Genomic DNA, 13,151 nt, shown 5'->3' with positions numbered 1-13,151 from the left:
ACGGTTCCTGCACCCCTTGAACGGTTCCTGCCACCCTTGAACGGTTCCTGCACCCTTGAACGGTTCCTGCACCCCTTGAACGGTTCCTGCACCCCTTGAACGGTTCCTGCACCCCTTGAACGGTTCCTGCCACCCCTTGAACGGTTCCTGCCACCCTTGAACGGTTCCTGCACCCCTTGAACGGTTCCTGCACCCCTTGAACGGTTCCTGCACCCCTTGCACTGTTCCTGCACCCCTTGCTCTCTTGTGAGCACATTGAACTGTCTGAGCATTAGGTGAGCCCACGTCACACATTCCTGAGAGTTATGTTATTTGTTATAACAACAGTTGATGGACAGAATGCAGAACAATGTCATACATTCACCCCAGTACAGAGATCTGGGCCTAAATCCATCTTTTTTGTGCACTCCACACCACCCCAGTTCAGACATGGCCATATGCAAATCAGTCTGACCCTGCGCCTCATGGGAACAGTCCAGTCCGAACTACCAAGCCATGTCTTTCCTAGACCGGAATCAAGCATCCAAGGACCGGTTTCTGGCACCGTCATCAGCCAGGATAGCTTGACCTGTGACTGGGGGTGAATGTTTTGCGACTGTGCAACATTCCGTCCATCATCTCGTGTGTTTTGCTGTTCGCCCTATGTGGGAAGGATATGCCCAGACGTGGGTCCCGTGCTCACTACGCCACTGGAGTAAAGCTACCCTGGCTGAAGATGGCTGAGAGCCAGAAACCGGTCCCAGGATGCTTGATTCCGGTCCAGGGAAGGCTTGGCTTGGCAGTTCGGGCTGGACTGTTCCCATGAGGCACAGGGTCAGACTGAAGGGGTCCCTGGAGGCAGGCTGTTTCCCATACGGCCCAGTGTTTGGACCACTTGCAGCATCCGTAGCAGGATTCCTTAGAGCCCCGGATCCGGCACCACCGTGACCTGAGCCGCTGATGAGCAGAGCATGGGCGAGCGCTTTACCTGTTGCGTCACGGGCTTCAGGGCGCTCCTTCACCCACCGCCCCTGCGCACCTGCACTGTTCCTGCAGGCGAGACCCTATGCACGCAGGGTGCTTTAATGAGCTGAGCATGTGGCGCACTGACCACCCCCACACATGTACCCCTCACTGTCAGACTTGCATCCCCCTTACATAGCCCCAGAAGACCCTGCAGGGAACCTGCAGCTTTGGAGCGGTTCCTGCAGCCTGTGGTGTCCGTACAGAGAGAGACACTCCATGCGTGCACACACGGTGCTCCCCAGAGCCCCCAGCAGACCCCTCTAACTGTCCCAGCTACAGGGGAGATCCCCCCCCCCGCCCCCCCCCAAGCACACACTCCCTGCAGACACATCAGGAAACCAGCAGCCATTGAGCGGTTCCTGCAGCCTGTGGTGTCCGTACAGAGAGAGACACTCCATGCGTGCACACACGGGGCTCCACAGAGGCCCCCAGCAGACCCCTCTAACTGTCCCAGCTACAGGGGAGGCTCTCCCCCCCCCCCCACACACAAGCACACACTCCCTGCAGACTCACCATGGAACCTGCAGCTTTGGAGCGGTTCCTGCAGCCTGTGGTGTCCGTACAGAGAGAGACACTCCATGCATGCACACACGGGGCTCCACAGAGGCCCCCAGCAGACCCCTCTAACTGTCCCGGCTACAGGGGCGACTTGCGTCCCAATCTCACACTCCCTGCAGACTCACCGCTGGGGCTATCACACAGGGGAATATCAGGACGGGTTCCCTAAGCAAGCGCCGGGACACCCACTGCGGGTAGCTGTGCGCTATATAAGCTCAACTACATTTACATTTACCATGGAACCAGCAGCCATTGAGCGGTTCCTGCAGCCTGTGGTGTCCGTACAGAGAGAGACACTCCATGCATGCACACACTGTGCTCCCCAGAGGCCCCCAGCAGACCCCTCTAACTGTCCCAGCTACAGGGGCGACTTGCATTCCCGCTCCCACACTTCCTGCAGACCAATCAGGAAGTCTGCAGCCATTGAGCGGTTCTGCAGCCTTGCAGTGTCCGTACAGAAGGCAAGAACCCCCATGCACATACAGTGCCTGCATTTCGTCTCGCACTTTCCGTGCACGCCCGGCGCGGTTCCTTCCTCCGTGCACTGTCTGTTTAGCAGGTGTGCCCCCCTCCACCCCCCCCCCCCCCCCCCGCATGCACCCATGGGGCTCCACAGAGTCAGCGCACCCCTGTCACAGCCACAGCTGAGACTTACACTCCCCTTTGCACAGTTTCTGCACACCCTGCGGGCCTTCTGCAGCGGTTCCTGCAGCTTTGCACTGTTCGTACAATAGTCAAGACCCGCGCGCACACACACTGTGCTCCGCTGTCACCACCACAGGTGCGATTTGCACTTCGTCCTGCACTTTCCGTGCACACCCGGCGCGGTTCCTCGCCTCTTGCACCGTCCGTGTAGCAGGTGTGCTCTCCCCTCATGCACACACAGTGCTCCACAGACCCGCTCCCCCAGCAGACCCCCTAACTGTCACCACCACAGGTGAGATTAGCACTTCCTCCCGCACTTTCCGTGCACGCCCGGCGCGGTTCCTTTCCCCGTGCACTGCCCATGTAGCAGGGTAGCTCGCCGCACATGCGCACAAGGTGCTCCACAGAGCTCCCCCCCCCCCCCCAGCAGACCCCCTAACTGTCATCGCCACAGGTGAGATTAGCACTTCCTCCCGCACTTTCCGTGCACACCCGGCGCGGTTCCTCACCTCTTGCACTGTCCGTGTAGCAGGTGTGCTCTCCCCTCATGCACACACAAGGGTCCACAGACCCGCTCCCCCAGCAGACCCCCTGTCACCGCCACAGGTGAGACTAGCACTTCCTCCCGCACTTTCCGTGCACACCGGGCGCGATTCCTTCCCCCTTGCACTGTCCGTGTAGCAGGTGAGCTCGCCGCACGTCCCGCTCCCCTAAGGCCGAGCAGGGGGTGCCGCTGACCCCCAGGAGCCCCGCTCCCCCCTCAGCCTCCACTCCCGGAGATCACAGGCACTTACCTCTGCACGGAGGTAGGTCCGCAGCTCCCGGGCCGGAGGGACGGATCCGGATCTTGGGGGGCAGTCCCGCGCCTGTGAGATGGGGGCTGCGGCTCCGCGCCCAATGTTTATATACTTCCAAGAAGACTCCATTGACGTCAGTGCGAGACATGGACTGATTGTCGATGAAAGGAGTGACACCGGCGGCAGAGGAACCCCGGGACTGGGGGGGCGGGAGACCGCGGGGGGTGGGTGGTGCCTCTCGAACCCGGCACCGCCCCCACCCCTATATCAAGCCCATGCCTGGCTCCGAACCACAACCAGACCCCCGCCCGCCTCACATTAAGCCAACACCCCCACGCACACCTCTGAAGGAAACGCAGGCCTGGTGGCAGCGCTGGGAGAGAGGCCCGCACCGGGGTGGGGGAAGGACCCCTAAACATCCCGCGGAAGTCACCGGAAAAGGCACAAGTGGCAGCCAAGGAAGCCAAAAGCAGAAGCAAGAAAAGAGGAATAAAAAAAAAGGCACATCCAGCGCCTGGACACCCAGAGCGCCTGCCAGGGCGGGGAGGCGCATCTGTATGCGAGGCGCTGTGCGGCCAGAGTGATTTAAGAGCCACGTGCAACAGGAGAGACGGGACACCGAGGGGTGGGCGAGAAGAGGAAGGAAGGGAGGGAGGAAATGAAAGGCAGGAAGAGAGAAGGAAAGGGAAACAAGAAAGAGAGAACGGCATAAGAGAGATGGATAGGGAGTGAAGGGATGGGTGGAGGAAATGGAAAGGGAGGAAGGGAGGAAATCAAAAGGAAGGAAGGGAGGAAATCAAAAGGCAGGGAGGAAGGGCGGGAGGAAATACAAAGCACAGGGAGAGAAGGAAAGGGAAGCAAAAGAGAAAAGAGTAAAGGAGGAGGATGGGAGGGGTGGAGATATTGAAAAGGATGGGAGAGAGGAAATGAAAATGGAGGGAGGGATGAAGGAAGGCAGAGAGAAAGGAAGGGAGAGAGGTAAGAGGAAGGGAGCTAGGAAAGGAGGAAATGAAAGGAGAATATGGGAGAGATGGAGGGTAGGGGAGAGAAGGGAAGGAAGAAATAGAGAAACATGTAAGCGAGATAGGGAGGAAGGGAGGGATGGGATGAAGAAAATGAAAAGGATGGGAAGGAGGAAATGAAAAGGGAGGTAGGGAGGAAAAACGGAAGAAAGGTAGGTATAGAAAATGGAAGAGAGAGAGGAAGGGAGGGAGAAAATTAAAAGAGATGAAGGGAGAAAAAGGAAAGGGGTGCTAGGGTAGGGAAGGGAAGCGAAGGGAAGGGAATGAGGGACGAGGAAGAGAAAGAGGGAAGAAGGGAGGAAATGAAAAGAGAGGAAGGGAAGGAGAAGCGAAGGAAAGGGAAAGAGTCAGGGAAGAGGAAGGGAGAGGAAAGAAAGAGAGGGAGGCAGAAGGGAGAGAGGAAGAAAGGAAGGGAGAAAATGAAACGAGAGTAAGAGACAGGGTAGCAAAGGGAAGTAAGAGAGAGGGGGAGGTGGAATGGGCAAAAGAAGGGAGGGAAAAAGAGACTGAGTTAAGAGGAAGGAAAGGGGACATTGAGTGATGGGTAACAAGTGGAAGTGAGGGAAGAAATGAAAGGGAGGGATGGAGGAAGGGAGAGAGACAGAGAGGGAAGGGCGAGCGGGAGGAGAACGGTGGATAGAAAAGGAGAAAGAAAGCAGGAAGGGAGAGAAAGAGGAGGTAGGGAGAGAGAAAGGAGGCAGGGAGAGAGAAAGGGAGAAGGGGGAAGGGAGCAAAAAGAAAGGGAGAGAGAGGGGAGGAAGGAAGAGAGAGAGAGTAGCCAGGGAGAGAGAAGGAAGGGAGGAAGGAAGGGAGGAAGGAAGGGAGGAGGAAAAGACGGGAGAGAGGAAGGGGGATGAACGCACACTGGCCAGCAAGAGCAGTGGTCTACGCTCCCCTCATACATGCACTGTCAAGGTACAGCAACGATGCAAGTTTCCCTCACACAGACGATGACTATGCACAGCATCAGTGCATGCTTCCTTTATGCAAACAATGACCATGCACAGCAGCAGTGCAAGCTTCTCCGACTAACACACTGACCAGGCACGCCAGCAGTGCAAGCTTCTCTCACTAACACACTGACCAGGCACCCCAGCAGTGCAAGCTTCTCTCACTAACACACTGACCAGGCACGCCAGCAGTGCAAGCTTCTCTCACTAACACACTGACCAGGCACGCCAGCAGTGCAAGCTTCTCTCACTAACACACTGACCAGGCACGCCAGCAGTGCAAGCTTTGCTCACACGTATGCTGAGCAGGCACAGAAGAGGTGCAGGCTTTCCTCACACATACAATGAGCAGGCACAGCAGCGGTGCAAGATTCCTTCATGCACACACTGACTGGACAGAGCAGCAGTGCAAGCTTCCCTCACACATACAATGAGCAGGCACAGCAGCGGTGCAAGATTCCTTCAGGCACACACTGACTGGACAGAGCAGCAGTGCAAGCTTCCCTCACACATACAATGAGCAGGCACAGCAGCGGTGCCAGATTCCTTCAGGCACACACTGACTGGACAGAGCAGCGGTGCAGGCTTCCCTCACACATGCAATGACTGGGCACAGCAGTAGGGGTGCCATCTACCCTCACACATACACTGACCACTGGAGTGCAGGCTTCTCTCCTTGCTCATTAAAAATATTCATTGCTTGTTTGCACACATCGTACCTGCCCGTACTCTTCCTACTGTCCCCTTGGTGCCACGAGGAACCGCCATCTTGGAGAGTTGGTGATCTAGTCCCTCTGACACACAGGGCTAAATCAATGCGTGCTGTGAGGGCACGCCGATGGCAGGCCAAAGGAGTGCCTAAGGCAAGCCCGTCTGCGCCCCTCAGCATCCCGAAAGCAGCCAGCGCCAGCCGTGCTGCCCGTGAGCCCCTTGGTACCGAACGCAGATATGCGGCGGCCCGCCCTAGACTTCAGTATTCGCCTCTCCGCCCAATTTACATTAGGAGGCTCGTTGATCTACAGGTCCAGGCCTGGGGAGATGCTGTTACCACCAGGGTGGTTAGATTTGCCCATTATATGGTCCTCGGTGACCTGAATATTCATTTGGATCAAGAGGACAGTAAGGATGCGCGGGACCTGCCTGATGTTCTACAACTGGCTCAGCTCAACCAGCACGTCAGCCTTCCCACCCACCAAGCTGGACATGTTCTTGACCCTATTTGTACCAATTTCCCGGTCTCCTTAAGGGACCCTTGTCCGGTTACTTGGTCGGACTATTTTATAACCCACTTCTTGTGGGTAGTGTCCAATACTGAGCATTTAGCTCATTCAGGCTAAAAATCAGCCTTTGGTAAAATCGATCCTCTTGAGCCAAATATGGCCTTGGTAGCCTCCAGGCCTAGTCTGACATGAGAGATTGAGTATTGTGTGGCGGGTTCTCTAGTTGGGTTTCAAATGCAGTTGCAACGATGGCCCCACTATACACCACTAGGATGGCTAGAGAATCTCCGTCCAAACCTTGGGTTAATCTGTCTCTTAAGGCCTTGAAGCATGATTGTGAAATTCTGGAGTGGGCCTGGCGGAGGAGTTGCTATTGCCCGGCCGAAAAGAGAAAGCTCAGAGATAATCAGAAGACATATTATGCAGCCATAAAGCTGGCAAAAGGGCAATTCTTCTCGGCCCGTATTGAATCAGCCAACAAGAACTCCGAGGAAATGTTTGCGATTGTTCAGAGTTTCATGTCGCCTGTGGCCCAAGCAAGTGTGGTGTCATCTTCGCCCTCTTGGTGTAATATTCTTTCCGGCTGCTTTAGGGACTAAATCCTGGCTTTCCAAGCATCATTTACCCCCTGCAGTATGAGTATGGAGGGACCTTTGGAGTGTCAACCTGTCGGTACAGGCCCGTCTCTGTCAGCGTTTAGGCCCGTCAATTCTTTCGAATGTCTTAAAATTCCTAAAGGTCTAAAGACTGGTTCGCCTTCGGACCCCTGTCCCACTAGGATACTGGCAGCGGCCGCTGAGGTCGCAAATGTAAAAGTGGATTCCATCATTAATTTGTCCCTCCAGAAAGGGGTGGTACCTCTGGCTTGGAAGGAGGCCAGGATCCCGCCACTCTTGAAATTCGACCCCCTCTGTTCGGGGAATTACCGGCCTATCTCCCTCCTTCCTGCCCTGGTGAAGGTGTGTGAGAAGGTGGTAAATAAACAGCTCACCAATTTTGTGGAAAAGGAGGAGCTTCTGCATCCAGCTCAATCTGGGTTTGGGCATCCCACAGCACAGAAACGGTGCTCGTTGAGGTGTCAGAGGCCATCTGGGAGTGTCTGGACGCCGGCGGGAGGGCTGCGCTGATTTTGCTCCACCTCTCGGTGGCGTTTGACATGGTCCCGCACTCACTTCTTTTGTTACGTCTGACCAAGATTGGTCTATCAGGCACCGTGTGGGGTTGGTTTCGTTCCTTCCTGGAAGGGCGATTCAAGCGGATCTGGATTCCACCGTCCTCTTCTTCCCCTCAGCCAGTAGCAATGGCAGTCCCACAGGGATCCTCCCTTTGCCCCCTCTTATTCAATATCTACGTTACTCCTCTGATATATTTGGCAGAGGAGCTGGGGTAAGGTGCTGGCCTAGGCTGATGATACTCAGCTGCTTTTCACCTGGGACAAAGATGCAGACTCTTTACTTTTGGTCCAACATTGCCGATCATCTATCTTTAAATGACTGGCGCAGGCACAGCTCGAGTGCAATGAAGAAAAGTCAGAGATCCTGCTATTTGGTAAATTTCCCCTTCATTTTAGAGAGCAGCTCTGGCCTCCTGAGAACGCTCTACCGACCTCAACAGGAAAGCCAACAAAAAACCTGGGGGTCTGGTTTGATGAAGATCTTTCCTTCTCAACACATATCAAGAAGCTGACCGGCTGTTGTTTCGGCCTGCCTAAAACTTTTAGAAGATTTTTTTCCACTCCTGCCGCAGGTGGCGAGGGAAACGGTCAGATGTGCGTTGATCTTGTCTTGGCTGCACTACAGCAGTGCGCTTATGCTGGTGTTCCAGGCTGCCTGCTGAAGAAGCTACAGGTGGTACAGAATACCGCGGCCATACTCTTACTGGGTCTGTCGGCTAGGGACAGTGTGCAGCAACAGTTGCGCTCTCTTCATTGTTTTCCCATTGTGGATAGAGTGAAATTTAAACTCTTGATTTTTCCCCCCGGCCGCTTCAGGGGGTCGCCCTCTTTACTTGCAGAGGCATTTCTCCTTTTATGTTCCTTTCCCGCTCCTTGCGTTCTTCGTCCTTATGCTATGTCCAGGTCCCACGTTTTAAGCATCAGACGATAGGGGGCAGCTATTTTGCAGTGAAAGCGGCGGTCCCATGGAATGCTCTTCCTCCTGTCCTGCGCACCGTCCAGGATCCAGCTGTGTTCAAGAAAAAACTGAGGACTCATCTACTCACCGGAAGCCCATTGCATTACCCCGTTTTGTGTCGCGCCGGGACACTCACGAGTAGCAGCGCGCATTATACATTTGTATAACATAACCAGGTGCAGCAGCAGTGCAAGCTTCTCTCACTAACAAAATGACCAGGTATAGCAACAGTGTAAGCTTCCCTCACACATAGAATGGCTAAGCACGGCAAACGTGCAAGCTTCTATCACACATACACTGACTAGGCAGAGCAGCAGCGCAAGCTTCCCTCACACATCGAATGGCTAGGCACGGCAAATGTGCAAGCTTCCATCACACATACACTGACTAGGTAGAGCAGCAGCGCAAGCTTAGCTCACACTTATGCTGACCAGGCACAGCAGCATTGCAAGCTTCCTTCACACATCCCCTGACCAGACAGAGCAGCGGGTCAAGCTTCCCGCACTCATACAATGGCCATGCACAGCAGCAGTGCAAGCTTCCTTCACACATACCCTGACCAGACAGAGCAGCGGGTCAAGCTTCCCGCACTCATACAATGGCCATGCACAGCAGCAGTGCAAGCTTCCTTCACACATACCCTGACCAGACAGAGCAGCGGGTCAAGCTTCCCGCACTCATACAATGGCCATGCACAGCAGCAGTGCAAGCTTCCTTCACACATACACTGACCAGGCAGAGCAGCGGTGCAAGCTTCACTCACACATGCACTGACCAGGAACAACAATAGTGCAAGATTCCCTCACTCATACAATGACCAGACATAGCAACCGTGCAAGCTTCCCTCACTCATACAATGGCCAGGCACAGCAGCAGGGCAAACTTCTCTCACTAACACACTGACCAGGGACAGCAGCAGGCAAGCTTCCCTCACACATAAAATGACCAGGCAGAACGGCTGTGCAAGTTTCTCTCACCAACACCCTGGCCACGTAAAGCAGCAGTGCAAGCTTCTCTCACTAACTCAGTGACCAGGTACATCCCAGTTAGGAGCAGTGGAAACTTCACTAACACAGAAGTAATCGCTACAGCATGGGCAGGAGCCCTTAGACCTCTCCTACTTGCTCTTAGATCCTGTCACTCAGTTCTGAAAAGCATCTTATCCCCGAGTGAGCTTATTTTCTGCTGACCCTCAAAGAGCTTCTGACCATCTTTACTCGCCTTCAAGCCTTCGCTCGAGGCCCTAAGAATTGCCATACCTCCTCTGTACCAACCCGTTCTTTCCACTCCTGGCTGATGCCAGCCGATGCCACTCCCTGCCAGCCTGCCACCAGCTCTCCAGCCCAATGAACCCCACACACAGCCTTTGAGAGTGCGGCCTGACACTTCACACATGAAGCTTCTGCGCCTCACAAAATCCAGACCTCAAAAACCTACCAATGGGCAGTGACGTGTCCCTTCCCTTTGCAGGAACCTTTTAAATGCACACACATTTGTATATCATGTTACATGCACCTTAATTGCAAAGTCTTCCAGTTCAGCAGCAATGTTAGTGTGTCATGTGTGCAGCGATGGTTCACGTCCCATCAAGACTGCTCAGTTGGTTCATGTGATTGTTGTAGTTTCTTTGTAACTTGGAAAAGGGCTCATTGTCTCACAATCTTGCTTTTAAATCTTTACTCTACCTGCCTTGCCCTCGAATGAAAAAACACATGTATTCTTCAGACATTGAAAAATAAATGCTTCTGATTAAGTTAGTGATATTAGGTTTTAAAAGATTCAGCGGGTAGTGGGTGTAATATATACATGACTATAACTTGTTTTTCATAGAGCACGTCATGCCCCGTGTCAGCCTTGATGGGGTCAAGAATTGGGATTTTAAGATCTCCACATGTTGCAGCCATGACCATTTAAGTAGCTAGTCAAATGTCAAATGTCAAATGCTTTTATATAGCACAAACTTATCACCAAAAGAGGTCTCAAGGCGCTTGGCAAAAAGAAAGGCAGCATCCTTATTGAGCGGAGACGTCGGAGGAGAGGCATTATTTGGGAAAGAGCCACGTTTTCAAGCTGTTACGGAACTCCAGATGATTGGAAAGGGACAGAAGATGGGCTGGCAGCTTGTTCCAGAGTTGAGGAGCCACATAAAAAAAAGGACCGACAACCATTCCTTGATGTCCGGACCCGAGCCTGGGATAACAAGGATTTCAAACTAGAGCAAAGTGCTCTAGACGGTCTATACCAGACTAGTTTTTTTGCTAAATATGAAGGTCCAATGCTATGAAGGAGTTTATGAGTTAAACTCAGAATCTTAAATTGACATCTCATGCGCACAGGTAGCCAGACCTAGCCAACCCGAATCACTATTAATTTAACTAAAAATTTGTATCTGCATGCAAACGTACCCCTGCACCACACGCACGCGCACACTTATATGTGGGCGCGCACACACTTATACATGCATAGGCATGCACACATACACAGACATAAACTAGACATATGCACAAACGTGTACGTGCACACACACACATGCTTAGGTACAAAAACACAGATCAGACGTCCCCACTTCACCTGTCACTCAACCAAGTTGGGAATTGACAAGAACGTTTCCTCTGATAAATAGCTGTCTCTGATATCCAGGTGTGAACCTGTCACTCCTTCTGAGGGCTGGGAGGTAGGAGAGAGACCTCTGCCTTCTGTCTTCTCGCTCTGTGCTTTGCCTCATGCCCGGAAGCGCGTCGTCTAAAGCGTCGGGAGCTGCCTGCAGCTCTCACTGTTTTATTTCTGTATGTCTGTTAATATCTGCCTCACAATGTTCTGTAGTAGTAATATATGTTTATTACATTAATCAAATGATTACAATAAAAGGTATGAAACCACAATCTGCAAAACATCAGGTGATTGGTAAATATTCTAGAATCATGTTATTTTAAAATCAAGACATAAAAAATAAGCATGGGCGAATTTTGCGAATCTCGCGTTCGCGAATTTTGCGGATTTGCGAACTCGCAATCAGCAAAATCCGCGAATTTGCAGATTTTTTTATTTTTTATGTTCGCACGGGTTTCTGCAAGTTCGCGAGGGTTTTGTACAATTTCGCAAATTGCGAAATTGTACAAAACGCATGCGAACTTGCAGAAACCCGTGCGAACACAATGTGCCCAGTAGGGTATGTGCCTCTTGTGTAAATAAAAGGTCAGAGAAAGATCAGTTCAGCAGATGAAGAGAAAGAAGCTCCTGGTCACAGGAACAGCACGGGTATTGCGCTCGTGAAAGTCAAGGATGCAAAGCCTATCCATCATCACAGCTGATTTTCCACGGTAGATTTGGGAAGAAGGCACACCTGTCCAGCCTCGACGACGCTCACGATTGTTTTTGGGCTAATGAATGAGTCACTGAATTTGAGCATCAACTAGTTCGAGCGACCATGTGTGTGTTACTATGCAATCGCCCCGAAGGGCGCAGGGGTCCCTTGAGTGAGCTGCAGACCTGTGCCCAGCCATGCAACTATTTTACAATGGCGCCAGCAAGCTGCCAGCGCCGTTGTAAAATAGTTACAAAGTTAGCTTGCACAGGAAGCACTTAGATAAAATAAAGCAGCACCTGCTTCGTTTTATCTAGTGGTTCCTGTGCAAGGTAACTTTGTAACTATTTTACAACGGCGCTGGCAGCTTGCTGGCACAATTGTAAAATAGTTGCATGAGTGGGGGTTCAACTTTTGAACCCGTTACGTTCGCGGATTTTTTTTTGCGGATTTTGCGGGAAATCCGCAAAATTCGCGGATTGCGGATTTCCCAAAAATCCGCAAAATCCGCGAGCGTAACGGATTTCCCGCTCACACTTAATAAAAAACAGTTAGCTTAGATCTGAACACAGATAGTTTGCTTCAGGGTATACAGCAACATATTCAGGTCACAAAGTTGACGCTTTATAAACCTGGTTTGAGAATTTAATTGAATACAGCATTTAGAAAAGTATGAAAATAATTTTGATGAATTACAGAATTAATGCTTTGTGAGCCAAGTCTAATAATATAATTGATATTAATATTGCACTGTTGTCTCTGACACCGTAGCGGTCTTGAGCAATTTCTATAGTAACCCTGGACGGTGAACTCCGCTCCATTCGCGGCGTTTGCAGAGTTATCCGCACTCTGTGTTACGCGGAGCTCGCAGAGCTCACAAAAACTCAGCTTGCGTAGCAGAGTTTATTTCCTCGTGCGTGTTCGTCAACGTCAAGTTGGTCAGCGCGAGCAAGCAAAATCAACCTCCTGGCGAGATTCTTCCTCGTTCGTGATAGTCAACATCAAGTTGGCGAGCGAGAGCATGGAAAAATCAAGCTCCCGGCGAGGTTTCTCGATGCGGGGGTGGGTCAGGTTTCTCATTGTGAATGGGCGCAAATGCTCATGACCGCATGTGTTGAGAAACTGCCCGTTCGCGTTGAGAAAGCTGCAGCTCAAGTAAAAATCTACTCAAGTGGCAGAAAAGGAAAGCAGGGACATCTTGCGCTGTGCATGGTGCCATTCGCAATGATTGCACAGTGCGGACAAGCATCCAGCACTGTGCAGTCACCGCAAACTGCATTTTTCTATCGTATTCCGCCGCTTGCGGAGGCCCGCGTAGTGCAGCACATTTTTTTTGCACTTCGCGGAGTTACGCAGAATGCAACTCCATGAACTCCGCCCAGGGTTACTCTACAGTAGATCTTGATTAACATTCAAGAGTCTATGGGCGATAATTTTCCTTCAACACCAAAATTCACTGCAAATTCGCAAAGTTTGAAAAAAACATGTAATTTAACATCAATGTGTAAAACAGACTTT

The 13,151-nt window shown here is 52.1% G+C and overlaps 1 protein-coding gene across 1 annotated transcript in view; it reads right to left on the bottom strand.

Annotated features, from left to right (window-relative positions):
- UCN (urocortin) overlaps window positions 1–3,067 on the bottom strand; it is a 63,349-nt gene extending 60,282 nt beyond the window's left edge. Inside the window, exon 1 of the mRNA XM_086925525.1 lies at window positions 3,003–3,067. The gene's annotated coding sequence lies outside the window, so the exon portion shown is untranslated. The remainder of the gene's footprint in view (window positions 1–3,002) is intronic.
- Window positions 3,068–13,151: the final 10,084 nt, after the last annotated feature.

The sequence above is a fragment of the Lissotriton vulgaris genome, chromosome 6, assembly GCF_964263255.1.
Source record: "Lissotriton vulgaris chromosome 6, aLisVul1.2, whole genome shotgun sequence".
NCBI classification, from domain to species: domain Eukaryota; kingdom Metazoa; phylum Chordata; class Amphibia; order Caudata; family Salamandridae; genus Lissotriton; species Lissotriton vulgaris.
This window is presented reverse-complemented; position numbering and strand designations above follow the sequence as displayed.